This window comes from Macrotis lagotis, chromosome X, assembly GCF_037893015.1.
Source record: "Macrotis lagotis isolate mMagLag1 chromosome X, bilby.v1.9.chrom.fasta, whole genome shotgun sequence".
Lineage (NCBI taxonomy): Eukaryota > Metazoa > Chordata > Mammalia > Peramelemorphia > Peramelidae > Macrotis > Macrotis lagotis.
The window spans coordinates 69,781,048-69,798,798 of NC_133666.1; the positions used below are offsets into that span (position 1 = coordinate 69,781,048).

A 17,751-nucleotide genomic window follows, 5' to 3' on the forward strand; every position below is an offset into this window, starting at 1 on the left:
AGAAATGTTGAAGCTTGGAATTCTCATCTAACTCAAAAGGATGAGTACTCTTCTCATTCATTTTCGTAAGATAGATTGGATGAGATTTTTGTAAGATGAATTCCTTTTTTTTCATCTCCTCTGGGAATTCCAAGAAGTGGGAACAAAATGGAAAAGTCTCTAATTCAAACTTCTTTTAAGAAAAAGTACTTTAAAATTCCATGTTGTTTGAAGGAATAAAATTGAGCAGGCCAATAGATGTGCATGTATATTATGGTGGCATATTTTGTCCTGGGTTTCCCAATTTCCTCATGGTTGAGACACATGAAGGATGTGGCCTTTAATCCTTTGAACTCATTTAATTTGATTGAAAATCTGGATGTATGACACTTTTAAATGAACATTCTCTTACTGTAATTTATCCTGAAATGCTTTACTTCTAACGACTTGTGATTCCCTGTGGAGGGCTACCTTCTACCTTTTTATGTTTTAAGATCCACTGTATTATGAGTCTTGGTACAGTGTATCTCAAATTTAAGTGGGCCCTTGGAACTAGCTTCATCTTTCATTAATGGTATTTTCAGTTGAATGAGATGGAGACGAGAATGATTGTGCATGGCTCCTGGGTCTTATGTTAAGGACTATCATGTAACGCTATACCAGGAAGATCCTTTTCTGTACTTTTAAGAGACCAAGTATTGTCTCTCTCAGCTCTGAGAGGTTTTATTTTTTTAATGTTTTTCCAATGTGTTTGAAGAGAGTCAGAGACCATCCTGAACAAAACTTTCTTCTCATCAGATTCCCAATCTTTTGAAATTCCTGAAGCTTGGATCCTTTCGGTTTCAATAAGGTGAGGTTTCTTCTGAGTCGGTCATGGAAGTGAATTTGTGTGACCTAATGTCTCTACGAGATTACTTTTCTTTTGTTGACATACCCCTCTGTAGAGGGATTGAAAATGCATTTAAGAAAATTTTATTGTTCATCTTGTCCCTGAGAAACTTCCAAGGGAGATGTAAATAGATCTGAAAGGATCTACTTCAGGTCTGTTACAAAATAAAAAAGATAATAAACATTTGACATTTCAAGATCTTAGAAAAGACTTGACTGTGGCAAGAAAGAGTCTGTTTTCATAGAGTAGACATGTGCTACGTTGTCTTTCCCATTTACCTCAGTGTTCAGGAACTTGTGGAAATGAATTGCATTTAGATATATTTTTCCTTGTGTACTGTACTCATTAAATCTTTCTAAAAATGTGATTTCCATGATATTTTGAAATGCATGTTATCAGAATGTTATCAACCCAGAGATTCTATTTAAGGGCCTTTTTCGGTCTTCATAGTTGTCAGTTTGTTCTGGATGGTCGTATTTCAGATGCTGAGGTACCCTTTGCAGCTTGCTGATACATGGTTAGTGTAAATTTTCAAACTATGTATCTCAAACTGTACTGGGTCCTTAGTGTGAGCATCATCATCTTTCCTCTGGTGTATTTGAGAACAAGAGAGAAACGGCCAAACATAGTTGTGGATGCTGGTAAGTCAAAGTGAATTCCCAATGTATATCACTTTGCTTGTTTTATGAAACAAAATATCTGCGTCAAGCCTGTACGTGATTTATGTCTTTGATCATTTTACAGTGGATCTGGTGCCCTATTGTCTTGGAAATGTTGAAGCTTGGAGTTCTCATCTCACTCAAAAGGGTAAGTACTCTTCTCATTCATTCTTGTAAGATAGATTGGATGAGATTTTTGTAAGATGTGAATTCCTTTATAAATGGTCTCCTTTTGCATAGGGACATACATGTATATATCCCTCTTCTGAAATTACATTTTTCATCTCCTCTGGGAATTCCAAGAAGTGGGAACAAAATGGAAAAGTCTCTAATTCAAAACTTCTTTTAAGAAAAAAAAACCCTTTATATTCCCATGTTGTTTGGAAGAATAAAATTGTGCAGGACAACCGATGGGCGTTTCTATTATGGCGGCATATTTTGTCCTGGGTCTCCCAATTTCCTCATGGTTGAGACACATGAAGGAATGTGGTCTTTAATCCTTTGAACTCATTTAATTTGGTTGAAAATCTGGATGTATGACACTTTTAAATGAACATTCTCTTATTGTAATTTAACCTGAAACTCTTTAGTTTTAAAGACTTGTGATTCCCTGTAGAGGACTACCTTTTGAACTTCTCATATTTCCTACTTCTATGTTTGAAGATCCCTTATACTGTGACTCTTGAATTCCCTCTATGTGTTCTTTTTTCTTGTGTGCTGAACTCATTAAATCTGTCTAAAAATCGGTTTCTTCATATTTTGGAATGGTTGTTATCAGAGTGTTATCAACTCAAGAGTGTCAATAGGATGGGCTTTCTTCGGTCCCTGTAGTGGTCAATTTCTTGTGGATGTTCTCTGACGTGCCACTGTACAGTTTGAAGACACATTGTTTGCGTCAATATTTAAACAGTGTTTCTAAGACTGTATCATTGGTTCTTAGTATCCACATCATCATCTTACCTCTGGTGTATATGGGAAGAAGAGAGATATTGCTGACGATAGTTGTAGATGTTGGTGGGTCAAACTGAATTCCTTATGTATATTATTCTGCCTGACGTATGAAATCAATTTTTCCCTGTGTCAGCTTGTACATGACTTACATCTTTAATCAATTTGCAGTTGGTTTGTACAATGATGTCCTGAACTGGTGCCTTGTACTCTTGGAATTCTTGAAGCTTGTGTTTTCTTCTCACAAGGGTTTGTACCTTATTCATTCTTGAAACATTTCTGAGCATGTTTGTAAGAGATTTTTATTTCTTTATATAATTGGGCTTCCATAGCAGAGTGACATACATGCTTGTAAAAATGTATTGTTCCATCTATTTTGGGCATTTCCAGGGATACTTTGAAATAAATAGGAAAACTCTAGATTTAATGCTTGTTTTAAGGGCAAAAAGATTTTCAACTCTTATGTTCCTTGGATGATTTATATTGACCAGGTTTACAAGCCTGTTTTCAAAGTGTAGACATTTCCTGCCCTAGATCTCCCAATTTCCTCAATTGCATTGCATGTGTGTCCTCTTTTTTTCTGGGACTGAGCTCATTTTGTCTCTCACAATTCTGATTCCATGATACTTTCTTTTTTTTCGATTTTTGCAAGGCAAATGGGGTTAAGTAGCTTGCCCAAGGTCACACAGCTAGGTAATTATTATTAAGTGTCTGAGGCCAGATTTGAACTCAGGTACTCCTGACTCCAAGACCAGTGCTCTATCCAATGTACCACCTAGCCTCCCCTCCATGATACTTTCAAATGGATGTTCTCAGAATGTTATCATTACTGACGGCCTTTCTTTGGTATTAATTGACCGAAGATTTCCTGTGAATGGCCTCATTTGAGCTTCTCAGGTCACACTGTACTGTTTGAGGACAGATTGTGTCTATGTTTGAACAGTCTGTCTCAGACTGTAGTATGTTTTTAGAATCCACGTAGTCTTCTTCCCTCCAGTATATACAGGTCCATATAGGATTGTCCTGGCCACAATTGAGGATCCTGATGGGCTAAATAGAATTCCCAGAGCATATATCATGTTGTGTGTTTTAGGATACCAAATATGGTCTATGTCAGCTCATACATGACTTATATCTTTTATCCATTAACAGTGGACTTTTGAAGTCAGAACAGTGATGTCCCAAACTGGTGCCATTATATTCTTGGAATTCTTGAAGTTTGGATTTTCTTGTCACAGTCAAGAGGTTGAGTACTCTTTTGATTCATTCATGAAAGATTCGGGAGCATTTTTTGTAAGATTTGTATAGCAGCGGAACAGATGTGACTTTTGTGAAATTTTATTGTTCATCTCCTCTGTTTGGGAATTCCAAGGGAGAAGTAGGAACAAAATGGGTAACTCTCCAATTCAAGCTTCTTTTAACAAAATAAACATAATAAAATTGATCAGGGCTAGCAGAAGTCTGTTTCCAAATCATTGTGATTTGTATTGGATTCATTTGCTCTTTGTCATTACTGCTCTAATTTAATTTTATTGAAATTTATTGAAAATCTGAATCTATGACACTTTTAATGAAGAACTGTATCCTGATACTCTTCAAGCCTTTAAGACTTGTTACCTCCTATGGAGTGCTGCCATTTGAGCTTCTCAGGTCCCACTTTATGTTTGAAGATGCATTGTATTGTTACTTTTGGTACAATGTGTCTCAAATATTAGTGGGCCCTTGGAACACACTTCATCTTTTTCCTTCATTGGTTTATTGGGATGGAGAGGAGTGATGGACATTGTTGCACTTATTAGTGGGTCCCATTGAAAGGGCAATCAGGTGAGTATTATATCTAAGGAAGATCATATGTTTTAAGAGGCAAAGTATCATCTCTCTCAGCTTAAAGGTGTTATGAATCTTTCATCTTTTCCCAGTGTGCCAGTAGAGGAAGTCATCCTGAGAAACGGTTCCTCCATCTGCCAGCAGATATTGTGAGAATTTCTGATTTTTGGACATTGTCACAGACAAGAGGGTGAGTATCCTTCTGATTTGATCATAAGAGACCATTTGTGCAGCATATTGTCTAGAGATTGCTGTACCTTTACAGATAGGTCCCCAAAGCAGAAGATCATAAATACTTATTGTAAAATTTTATTGTTCATCTTGTCTCTCAGGGAGTTCCAAGGAGAAATGTGTACATACTTGAAACTCTTCTTTCTAATTTATGCTTCTTTTTTGAAAAAAAAAATCTTAGAACAAATGTTCAAATCAACCCTGCCTGGAAGCATACTGTTTCTCAGGAATAGACATGTTCTGTCATGGGTTTCCAGATTGCTTCATTATTGAGAGACAGACATGAAGAAATGTTGTATTGCATGTATTTGTTCTTTTTTCAGTTTCTCAACTGATTTAGTCTCTTGTAAAATCTGATTCCATGATCCTTTTGATTAAATTATCTTAGTTTGTAATGAACTCTGAGATTGTGTGTGACCATCTTTCAATATTAAAATCTTGTTGCTATGTGGTGGAAGGCTATCTTTTGGTCTCCTCAGATGCCACTAGTTGTCTTAAGACACATAGTGCCGTGGCTCTTGGTACAATGTATCTCAGACTTAGGTGGACCCTCTGAACTGACCTCTTCTACTTGCATCACCTATGTTTTGGGATAATGTAAACAGTGTGACAGGCAAGGTTAGGGAGCTTATTTCCAAGGCAGATCATGTCATGTATTTTAAGAGATACTACTTCAGTATTATCCTTCTCTACTCAGAGGCATTTTAAGTCTATCATCTTTTCATAGCGTGCCTGTCGAGTCAGAGATCATCTTGAGCAAAGATTTATTACATCCAGTACCCAATAATCTGAGAATTCCTAAAATTTGAATCTCATCAGTTTGAATCTGGAGAGTATTCTTCTGAGGTTGTGAAAGGCCAGTTGTGGAAAATATTGTCTATCTAGGTGATTATTATTCCTTTATATTTGAGCATCCACGGCAGAGGGACATGCATATTGTAAAAGGTTATTTTTCATCTTTTCTCTGGAAATCCATGGAGAATTTGGTGCCAAATTGAAAACTATTTTATTCAAACTTCATTCATGAAAATACTTTGAATTTTCAAGTCCTTTGGAAGAAGAAACTTTACCATGGTTAGAGAAAGACTACTTTTGTGACGTAAGCCTGCTCTGCCATGGGTTTCCTAATTTTACCTCCGTGTTCAGAGGCGTCAGGAAATGTATTTGTTCTTTTTTCCTGGGGCTTAATTTATTTACTCTCTCTATAAAATGTAATTCCATGATACTTTTGAATGGATATTCTCAGATAATCATTGACCCTAAGATTCTATGAGAGGGCATTTCTTCAGTCTTGAAGACACTTTGATTTCCTGTGGAGGGCTTCTTTTTAACTTCTCATGGCTGTACAGTTTGAAGACGTGAGGTTTGTGTAAATCTCTGAACTTTGTGTCTCTGACTGTAATGGTGCCTTAGAAGTCATCTTCCCTCAAAAGTATGTGGGAATAGTGTAGACGGATGGGTACAGTTTTGGTATGGTTGTAGTGGGTTGTTTTGAAAATATTCACAATGAATATTTCCAATATAGATCAATATGAATGTTTTAGGAAATGAAACGTTTTTCATGTCAGCTCATGGTTTACTTAAGTGTCATACCAATTCACAGTGGGCCTGTAGCAACAGAGGTCATCCTGAAAACATATGTTCCCACCTGGTACTCTATATTCTGGTAATTCTTGAAGCTTGGATCTTGTCACACTCTAGGGTGAGTTACCTTCTGATTCATTGATAAAAGATTTTTAGACATATTATTTCTATGTGATTAATATTTCTTTATAGATGGCACCCGGCAACATACCCATTTATTGTAAAACTTTATCTTGTCTCTGGGAGTTCTGTGGAGAAGCAGGTGTAGAAATTTGAAAAGTATGCTTCTTATAGGAAAAAAATTTTTGAAATTTAGTGGTCTTTGGAAGAATAAAATTAACTGTGGCTGGAAGAAGACTGGTTCTTAGTTTTGTTTTTGTTTTCAAAAACATTTTATCTTATTTTTCCAAAATTCATGAATTTACAAATCTTTGACTGCCACATTTTTCTATATCTTACTTCTCCTCCCTCTCCCAATGGCAGCAGTCTGGTAAAAGCTGTATATGTACAATCATATTTAACATACTTACATATTATTCTTATTTTGAAAAGGGAATTAGAATTAAGGGGAAAGAAATTTACATAAGACAGAATGGAAAACAAAAGAAGCTATTAAAAAGTAAACATAGCATACTTTGCTCCATATTAGGCTCCATAGTTGTTTTTTCTTTTTGGATAGGATGGCATTTTTGATTGCAGGTTTCTCAGAGTTGTCTTTGATCTGCTGAGAGGAGCTTTATCTGTCTTAATTGATCATCTAACAATATTGTTATTAATGGATATAATGTTGTCTTGGTTCTACTTACTTAACTCGGCATCAGTTCCTGCAAGTCTTTCAATGTTTGTATAAAATCTGACTCAAGATTTCTTAACATAACAATAGTACTCCATACCAGTGATATACCATAACTTGTTTGGACATTCCCTCAATTTCCAATTCTTTGCTACTCCAAAAAGAACTGCTATAAATATGCTTGTGTGGGGCGGCTAGGTGGCGTAGTGGATAAAGCCACCCGCCTTGGGAGTCAGGAGTACCTGGGTTCAAATCCGGTCTCAGACACTTAATAATTACATAGCTATGTGGCCTTGGGCAAGCCACTTAGCCCCATTAGCCTTGCAAAAATCTAAAAAAAATAAATATGCTTGTGAACATGTGATTTTTTTCCCCCTTTTTTATGATTTCTTGGTAATAAAAGGTTGGGATTTCTGGATCAAAAGGTATATGATCAGTTTTATTGCCTTTTGATCATTTTCCTTTTTATATCTTCTTCACCAATGTGATAGGTGTGAGCTGGTTCTTTTAATTTGCATTACTCTTAACCAGGAGTGATTTGGAGGATTTTTTTTCATTGCTAAAAATATCTTTAATTTATTCTAAATACTCCTTTTCATATGCTTTTGGCCATTTAAAAATTGGGGAGTGACTGGCATTCTTATAAATTTGATTCAGTCCTCTATATTTTTTTAGAAATGAGGACTTTATTAAAAACACTTGCTCTGAAAATAGTTTCCCAACTACCGGCTTTCTTTCTAATCTTAAATGCAATAGTTTTATTTGTGCAAAAATTTTTAATTTAATTTTTTCAAAATCATTCATTTTTATGATGTTCGCTATTGTTTGATCAAAAACTTTCCCCATCTCCATAGATCTGACAGATCTTGTTCTCTTAATTGGTCTGTGTTATCATCCTGATGCTATTTTGAATTTATTTTGGCATAGGTTTTGAGATAAGGGTCTTTGCCTAGCTTTTTTGCCATACTATTTTTAAGTGCAGACAAAATTAAAAATTATCTCATTCAAGCTTCTTTTGTGAAAAATGTTTTAACTTTAAAGCACATAGGAGAATAAAATCAATCTTGGAGAAATATTATTTTGCATGTATATGCTAATTTTTTCTGCAACTGCACTAATTTACTCTTTGAAAATATGATTCCATAATCTGGGACACTGATGCATTTTTGGTAAGACTGAACTCATATTAGTGGACCAAGTATTGTCCGCCTCAGCTCAGAGGTGTTTTAAGTCTTTCACCTTTTAACTTTATGTTTGTCAGAGGGCATGGTGAGAAAAGATTTCTGCATCTGGTACCCAATATTTTGGAAATTCATGACTTGAATCTAGTCACTTTTCCAAGTCACATTCTGAGTTGGTAATGAAAGACCATTTGAGAAGTATATTGCCTATCTAGTGGATGAATTCCTTCATTGCTTTGAATTCTATAGTATGAAGTTGAAACACATTGTTTAAATCTTTAAACAATGTTAGTCAAATTGTAGAGCTTCCTTTGAATTTATGATATGTTCTTTCCTCAGTTGTATATGGGAACAAGGGAGATGGTAAAGTGATAGAGCCTGCTTGGTTGTAGTGAAAACAGAACAAAATGAATATTGCCAAAGTAGATCATTTTGCATGTTTTAAAAAAGCAAATGAGAGCACTGTCAATTCTTAGGCGACATAAGTCTTCAACGATTTCACAGTGAACCCTCTTTAGGGTCCTTGGTCTACCAAAGAAAAGATACCACAAACTGGAAGCCTATATTGAAATTTTTGGATGTTATCGGTGGCAAAAAGGTGAGTCCATAAAAGCTTTGTAGGATATTTTTTCTAAATGATTTATGTTATTTTATTGATTGGCCCCTGCAGCACAGAGATATGCTAATGCAATTCCTAGGGGAAATGGGTACAAAATAGAAAACTATCTAATTCAATTGTTTTTATGAAAAACTTTTAACTTTAAGATGTCAGAGATGTATAAAATCAACCAAGGCTGAAAGCAGACTATTTTTTTTAAAGAACAGGCCTATTCTACCCTGGCATTCACAAAGAAATGTTGTATTGCATATACTGGGTCTTTTTTTGCAGCTGAGCTGTATCAGTCTCATTATAAAACTTATTTCCTGACACTTTTCATAGAATGTTCTCAGAGTGAACGGACCCTGTCTTGTTGAGACTTATTGATATGCAATTAGAGGACGGCCATTTGACATGCTCAGTTTCCAGCAGAGGGCAGAAGGCACATTGTTTGTGTAACTCTCAAAACAATGTGTTTCTGTCTTCTGAGGGCCCTAAGAAACCTCTTCATGTTCTTCATTCAAGTGTATCTGGTAGAAAGAGAGGCTGTGTTAGGCAAAGTGATAGACCGTGAGGGGTCAGCTTGAAAGAAGAGGCTCAATATTGCCAAAGAAGATAATTTAGCATGTTTAATGAAACATAATGGTACTGATGTCAGCTCATCTATGCCTTTTGTCTTTGATCAATTCACAGTGGGTCTGCAGCAAAGGTCCTTCTGAGAATAGCCATCACAGATTGGTAGGCTGAATGCTGAAAATAGAATATGGTCAGTAAATAGAATATGGTCAGTGTCAAAATGGTGAGTAGACTTCTGAGGCCTTTATGAAAACCTTGTTCATTTTGATGTACAATAGAACAGATTGTTTATGAGGAATGGAGCTATTTTTCCCTGGCAGTCATGAAGAAATGTTGTGTTGCATGTACTGGCTCTTTTTTGTGGCCAAACACTATTAGTCTTCTGGTGAAACTCATTCCCTGACACTTTTGAATTAATATTCTCAGTTTGAATGGACTCTTTCTTGTTGAGACTTATTGATATGCTATGGAGGGACTGCCTTTTGACCTGCTCAGCTCCCAGCAGAGGGTACAATGAACATTGTTTGGGTAACTCAAAAAATGTGTTTCTTCCTTCTGAGGGTCCTAAGAAACCTCTTTGTGTTCCTCCTTCAAGTGTTTCTGATAGAAGGAGAGAGGCTATGATAGGAAAACTTGTAGATGATGAGGGGTCAGCCTGAAAGAAGAGGCTCAATTTAGCCAAAGTAGATCATTTAGCATGTTTAATGAACCCTAATGGTGTCGATGCCAGATCATCGATGCTATTTATCCTTGACCAATTCACAGTGGGCCTCCTCCAAAGGTCCTTTTCAGAAAATTCATCCCCAGCTGGTAGCCTGAATTCTGAATCTAGGATATGATCAGTATAAAAATGGTGAGTAACCTTCTGAGGTCCTTTATGAAAACCTTTTAATTTTGATGTTCAATAGAACAATAGAATCAAGCAAGGCCTGGAAGCAGACTTTTTAAAGAATGGTCCTATTCCACCCTGGAATTCAAGAAAAAATATTCTATTGCTTGTATTGGCTCTTTTATTGGAGCTGACCTCAATTAGTCTTCTTGCAAACCTCATTCCCTGACCGTTTCCAAGATATATTCTCAGATTGAATAGACCCTGACTTGTTAAAACTTGTTGATATGCTCTGGAGGACTGCCATTTGACCTGCTCATTTCCCAGCAGAAGGGAGAATGCACATTGTTTGTGTAACTCCCAAAGTAATGTGTTTCTGCCCTCTGAGTGTACTAAAAATCTCGTCATGGTCATCATTCAAGTGTATCTGGTAGTAGGAGAGACTGGGATAGGCAAAGTTGTAGACCCGGAGGGGTCGGCCGGGAAAGAAAAGGCTAAATATTTCCAAAAGCATATAATTAACGTATTTAATGAAATGAAATGATGTCTGCGTCAACTCATAGATGACTTTGTCTTTGACCAATTCACAGTGTCAATGTGACAAATGCCGTTCTAAGCAAGGTCGTCCCTAACTGGTACCCTGAATGCTGGATATAGGATATGGTCATGTCAAAATGGTGAGTTCCCTTCTGAGGTGCTATATGAAAGCCTTTTAATTGGATTTTCAAGAGAACAATAGAAATGGCCCTGGCCTGGAAGCAGATTGTATTTAATGAATGGGCCTATTAAGGCATAGCGTTCATGAAGAAATGTTGTATTGCATGTATTGGCTCTATATTTTGCAGCTGATCTCTAGTAGTCTCCTTGTGAACCTCATACCCTGACACTTTTGAATTAATATTCTTAGTTTGCATGGACCCTGTCCTGTTAGGACATATTGAAATGATAGGGAGGATTGCCTTTTGACCTATCCAACTTCCAGCAGAGGTTATAATGCACATTGTTGTGTAACTCTAAAAGCAATGTGTTTCTACCCTCTGAGGGTCCTAAGAAAACTCATCATGGTCATCATTCAAATATATCTTGTAGCAGGAGAGACTGGGATAGGCAAACTTGTGGACCCTGAGGGGTCAACTTGAAAGAACAGGCTCAGTATTTCCAAAAGCGTATCATTTATCATGTTTAATTAAGCCAAATGGTGTCTCCATCAACTCAAAGGTGCCCTTTTTCTGTGACAAATTTACAGTGTCCTTGCAGCAAAGGCCGTTTTGAGCAAGTTTGTACCTAACTGGCATCCTGGATCCTGGATCAAGCATATGGTCAGTGTCCAAATGGTGAGTATCCTTCTGAGGTCTTTCATGAAAGAACTGATTGTTTTTATTTTCAAGAGAATGACATGAATGGCCACAGCCTGGAAGCAAATTGTATTTAACGGATGGGCCTATTCCACCCTGGCAGTCATGAAGAAATTTTGTCTTACATGTATTGGCTCTCCTTTTGAAGCTGAGCTTTATTATTCTCCTTGTGAACCTCATTCCTTGACACTTTTGAATTAATATTTTTAGTTTGAATGAACCTGGTCTTGTTGAGACTTGTTGATATGCTATGGAGTATTGCCATTTGACTTTCTCAGCTCCCAGCAGAGGTCAGAATGCACATCTTTTGTGAACTCTGAAAGCAATGTGTTTCTGCCCTCTCAGGGTACTAAGAAAATTCGTCATGGTCATCCTTCAAGTGTATCTGGGAGTAGGAGAGACTGGGATGGGCAAAATTGTAGTCCCCGAGAGGTGACCCTGGAAATACAGGCTCAATATTGGTAAAGCATTTCAGTTTCCATGTTGAATGAAACCAAATATTGTCTATGTCACCTCATAGATGACTTTTGTCTAAGAAAAATTCACAGTGCACCTGTGGTAAATGTCCTTTTGACGAAAGTCTTCCCGAAATTACAGCCTGAATGCTGAATCTGGGATATGATCAGTATCAAAATGGTGCAAACACTTCTGAGGATCATTTTGAAAATATTTCAATTTTGATGTTCGTTAGGTTAACTAAATCGACCAAGGCCTGGAAGCAGAATGTTTTTAAAGAATAGTCTCCCACCTTGGCAGTCTAAAAAAAATGTTCTCTTTCTGGCATTGAGTCTTGTTTTGCAGGTCATCTATTAGGCACCTTCCCTGAAACTTCTGAATTAATATTTTTAGTTTGAATGGACCCAGTCTTGTTGGACTTTGTCATTTCCTATGGAGGACTGGCTTCTGACCTGCTCAGTTCCCAGCAGTTAGAAGAATGCACGTAGTTTCTGTAACTCTCAAAATCATGTGTTTCTGCCTTCTGTGGGTGTTATGAAATGTCATCATGTTCATCCTTCAGATGAATCTGGTAGTAAGAGAGACTGAGACAGGCAAATTTTAGACCTTGAGGGGTTGGTCTGAAAGAACAGTCTCAATTTTGCAGAAGCAGATCATTTAGAATGTTTAACAAAACCTAATGGTGTTGATGTCATCTCATCGATGCCTTTTCTATTTGACCAATTCACTGGGCGTTCTTCAAAGGGCCTTCTGAGGAAATATGTCCCCAGCTGGTAGACTAAATGCTGAATCTAGGATATATGGTTAGTGTGAAAATGGTGAGTACTCTTCTGAGGTCATTTATGAAAATCTTTTAATTACGATGTTCAATGGAACAACATAGTCGACCAAGGCCTGGAATCAGACTGTTTGTAAAGAATGGTTCTATTCTGCCCTGGTAGTCAGGAAAAAATGTTGCATTGCTTTTATTGGCTCTTTCTTGCTGCTGAGGTCTATTATCCTTGTGAACCTCATTCCCTAACATTTTTGAATGAATATTCTTAGTTTGAATGGACCCTGTATGGTGGAGACTTGTGGATATGCTATGGAGAATTACCTTTTGATGTTCTAAGGTCCCAGAAGAGATTAGAATGCACGTGGTTTGTGTAACTCTCAGAGCAATGTGTTTCTTCCCTCTGAGTGTCCTAAGAAAACACATCACGGTCATCATTCAAGTTTATCTGTTAGTAATAGGAGAGACTGGGATAGGCAAAGTTGTAGACACTGAGGTGTCAGCCTGAAAGCACAGGCTCAATATTTCAAAAGGCATGTCATTTCGCATGTTTAGCAAAACCAAATGATGTATAAATCAACGAAAAGATGCCTTTTGTCTGTCACAAATTTCCTGTGTCAAAGGCCATTCTGAGCAAAGCTGTCCCCAACTGGTATCCTGAATGGTGAATCGAGGATATGGTCAATGCCTAAATGGTGAGTACCCCAAAATAAAAAAATGGTGAGTACCCTTCTGAGGTCCTTCATGAAAAATTTTTAATTTTGATTTTCAAGAGATGAACACAAATGACCCCGGTCTGCAAGCAGATTGTATTTAACGAATGGGCCTATTACAACCTGGCAGGCTTGAAGAAGTATTGTATTGCATTTATTGCTTCTATGTTTTGCAGCTGATCTCTATTTGTCACCTTGTAAATATCATTCCATGACACTTTTCAATGTTTGTTCTCAGATTGAATGGACCCTAAATTGTTAACACTTATCGATATCCTGTGGAGGATTGCCTTCTGACCTGCTCAGGTCCCTTCAGTTGGTAGAAGGCACATTGTTTGTGTAACTAACAAAACAATGTGTTTCTGCCATCTGTGGGTCCTAAGAAACGTCTTCATGATCCTCCAAGTGTATCTGGTAGAAGGAGAGGCTGAGATAGGCAAAGCTGTAGACAGAGCGGATCAGCCCAAAAGAACAGGCTCAATACTGTCAAAGTAGATCATTTGCCATGTTTAATGATCCCTAATGGTGTCGATGTCACCTCATCAATGGCTTTTCTCTTTGACAATTCACAGGGCATCTGTGCCAAAGGTCCTTCCCAGAACATGCATCCACAACTGGTAGCCTGAATGCTGAATCTCGGGTATGGGTAGTGTCTTAATATTTAGTATTCTTCTGATGTCCTTTATGTAACCCTGTTAGATTTTGATGCTCAGTGGAACAACCTAGTTGACCAAGGCCTGGAAGCAGACTGTTTGTAAAGAATGATCTCTTCCCTGGCAATCACGAAAAAAATGTTTCATTGCGTGTATTGGATCTTTCTTCCAGCTGAAGTCTATTAGTCTCCTTGCGAACCTCATTCCATGACACTTTTGAATTAACATTCTTAGTTTGAATGGACCTTGTCTTGTGGAGACTTGTGGATATGCTATGGACAATTATCTTTTGACCTCAATTCCAAGCAGAGGGGAGAACGCACATCATTTGTGTAACTCTCAAAGCAGTGTGTTTCTGCCCTGTGAGGGTACTAAGAAAAGTCTTCATGGTCATCATTGAAGTGTATTTGGTAGGAGAGACTCTGTTAGCCAAAGTTGTAGACCCTGAGGGATCAGCCTGAAAGCAAGTGCTAAATATTTCCAAAAGCATGTCATTTCACATATTTAATGAAACCAAATGGTGTCTGTGTCAACTGAAAGATGCCTTTTGTCTGTAACAAATTTACAGTGTCCCTGCAACAAAGGCCATTTTGAGCAAGGTTTTCACCAAATGGTATCCTGGATGGTGGATGAAAGCTATGGTCACTGTCTTCAGTACCCTTCTGAAGTCCTTCAAGACAATGTTTTTATTTTGATTTTCAAACAACAGAAGTGCCCTAAGCCTGGAAGTAGATTGCATTTAACGAATTGGCCTATTACGCACTGGCAGTCATTAAAAAATGTTGTATTGCATGTATTGGCAATTGTTTTTTTGCAGCAGATCTTTATTCATCTCCTTGTGAACCTCTTTCCCTGACACTTTTGAATTAAAGTTCTTGATTTAAATGGAACCTGTTTTCTTAAGTCTTGTTTACATGCTATGGAATATTGCCTTTTGACATTCTCAGCTCCCAGAAGAGATCAGAATGCAAATTTTTTTGTGTAACTGTCAAAGTCATGTGTCTTTTTGCTCTGAGGGTACCAAAAAACTATTCATAGTCATCATTCAAGTGTATCTGGTAGTAGGAGAGACTGGGATATGCAAACATGTCAACCCTGAGGGGTCACCCTGAAAGAAGAAGCTCAATATTTCGAAAAGCATATCATTTGGCATGTTTACCGAAACCAAATGGTGTCCATGTCAAACATCAAAGACTTAAGTCTTTTACCAATTCACAGTGTCCCTGCAACAAAGGCCATTCTGAGCAAGATCATCCCCAACTGGGAGCCTGGAAGGGGACCTCAGGTATGGTCAGTGTTAAAATGATGTGTTCCTTTCTGAGGTGCTTTATGAAAATTGTTTAATTTTGATATTCATAAGAACAGCAGAAATGGCTCCAACGTAGAACCAAATTGTATTTAATGAGTGGGCATCTTATGCTATGGCAGCCATGAAGAAATGTTACATTGCGTGTATTTTTTTTTTTTTGCACATGATCTCTATTACTCTCCTCATGAACCTCATTACCCGACACTTCTGAATTATTATTCTTAGTTTGAATGGACCCTGTGTTGTGGAGATTTGTGGATATGCTATGGAGGATTACACTGTGACCTTCTCAGGTCCCAGAAGAGATCAGAATGCACATTGTTTGTGTAACTCTCAAAGCAATGTGTTTCTGCTCTCTGAGGGTCCTAAGAAAACTCGTCATGGTCATCATTCAAGTGTATCTGGTAGCAGGGTAGACTGGGACAGGCAAAGTTGTAGACCTGAGAGGTTATCCTGAAAGCACGTGCTGAATATTTCCCAAAACGTGTCATTTCAAATATTTAACAAAACCAAATGTTGTGTGCGTCAACTGAATGATGCCTTTTGTCTGTGAAAAATGTAAAGAGTTCCAGCTTCAAAGACCATTCTGAGCAAGGCTGTCCCCAACTGTGGTGTGTCTTAATGTTGAGTACATTCTGAGGTCCTTTATGTAACCCTGTTAGATTTTGATGTTCAGTTGAACAACCTAGTTGACCAAGGCCTGGAAGCAGACTGTTTGTAAAGAATGGTCCTATTTTGCCCTGGCAGGCACGAAACAGGTTGCATTGTGTGTATTGCATCTTTCTTGCAGCAGAGGTCTATTAATCTCTTTGTGAACTTCATTCCCTGACACGTTTGAATTAACATTCGTAGATTGAATGGACCCTGTCTTGTGGAAACTTGTGGAAATGCTATAGAGAATTACCTTTTGAGGTTCTCAGGTCCCAGAAGAGATGAGAATGCACATTGTTTGTGTAACTCTCAGAGCAATGTGTTTCTTCCTTCTGAGTGTCCTAGGAAAACACGTCATGGTCATTCAAGGTTCTCTGGTATTAGGGGAGACTGGGATAGGCAAAGTTGTAGGCACTGAGGGGTCAACCTGAAAGCACATGCTGAATATTACGAAAAGCATGTCATTTTGTATGTTTAACAAAACCAAATGGTGTCTAAATCAACTAAAAGATGCCTTTTGTCTGTCATAAATTTCCTTTGTCAAAGGCTGTTCCTGAGCAAGGTCGTCAGCAACTGTTATCCAGGATGGTGAATAGAGGATATGATCAATGTCTAAATGGTGAGTACCCCAAAATAAAAAAAAATGGTGAGTACCCTTCTGAGGTCCTTCTTGAAAAACTTTTAATTTTGATTTTCAAGAGAACAGAAATGACTCCGACCTGCAAACAGATTGTATTTAACGAATGGGCCTATTACTCCTGGCAGACTTGAACAAGTATTGTATTGCTTTTATTGGTTCTTTTTTGCAGCTGATCTCTATTCGTCTCCTTGTAAACCTCATTCCCTGACACTTTTCCATGTTTTTTCTCAGATCGAATGGACGCTAACTTGTTCAGACTTATCGATATCGTGTGGAGAATTGCCTTCTGACTTGCTCAGGTCCCTGCAGTTGGTAGAAGGCACATTGTTTGTGTAATTATCAAAAGAATGTGTTTCTGCCATCTGTGGGTCCTAAGAAACGTCTTCATGATCCTTCTTCAAGTGTATCTAGTAGAAGAAGAGGCTGGGATAGGCAAAGTTGTAGACAGAGTGGAGCAGCCCAGAAGAACAGGTTTAATTCTGTCAAAGTAGATCATTTGCCATGTATAATGAACGCTAGTACTGTACAGATCACCTCATCGATGGCTTTTCTCTTTGACAATTCACAGGGTTTTCACCAACTGGTATTCTGGATGGTGGATTGAAGCTGTGGTCACTGTCTAAATGGTGAATACCCTTCTGAAGTCCTTCAAGAAAAAGATTTATTTTGATTTTCAAGAGAACAACAGAAGTGGCCCTGGCCTGGAAGCAGATTGCATTTAACGAATTGGCCTATTACACACTGGCAGTCATTAAGAAATGTTGTATTGCTTGTATTGGCATTTTTTTTTGCAGCAGCAGATCTCTCTTCGTCTCCTTGTGAACCTCTTTCCCTGACACATTTGAATTACAGTTCTTGATTTTTGAATGGAACCTGTCTTCTTAAATCTTGTTGACATGCTATGGAGTATTGCCTTTTGACATTCTCAGCTCCCAGAAGAGATCAGAATGCACATTATTTTGTGTAACTCTCAAAGACATGTGTCTCTTCCCTCTGATTGTACTGAGAAAACTATTCATAGTGATCATTCAAGTGTATCTGGTAGTAGGAGAGACTGGGATATGCAAATATGTAGACCCTGAGGGGTCACCCTGAAAGAACAAGCTCA

General features: G+C 37.7%; 1 long non-coding RNA gene across 5 annotated transcripts; it reads left to right on the plus strand.

The window, feature by feature from the left end:
- The first annotated feature begins 236 nt into the window (after positions 1 to 236).
- Positions 237 to 14,894, plus strand: LOC141501723 (uncharacterized). 5 transcript variants are annotated; one of them, XR_012472294.1, is made up of 11 exons: positions 237 to 1,675; positions 2,647 to 2,724; positions 3,628 to 3,720; positions 4,395 to 4,492; positions 6,137 to 6,235; positions 8,568 to 8,689; positions 9,383 to 10,118; positions 10,685 to 10,771; positions 11,341 to 13,372; positions 13,963 to 14,030; positions 14,612 to 14,894. It is a non-coding gene; the product is annotated as an uncharacterized LOC141501723 (long non-coding RNA). The 5 variants fall into 5 exon arrangements; XR_012472295.1 differs by having other exon boundaries at positions 11,341 to 11,428; positions 13,301 to 13,372; positions 13,963 to 14,894; XR_012472293.1 differs by having other exon boundaries at positions 13,963 to 14,894.
- The last annotated feature ends 2,857 nt before the right edge of the window (positions 14,895 to 17,751 follow it).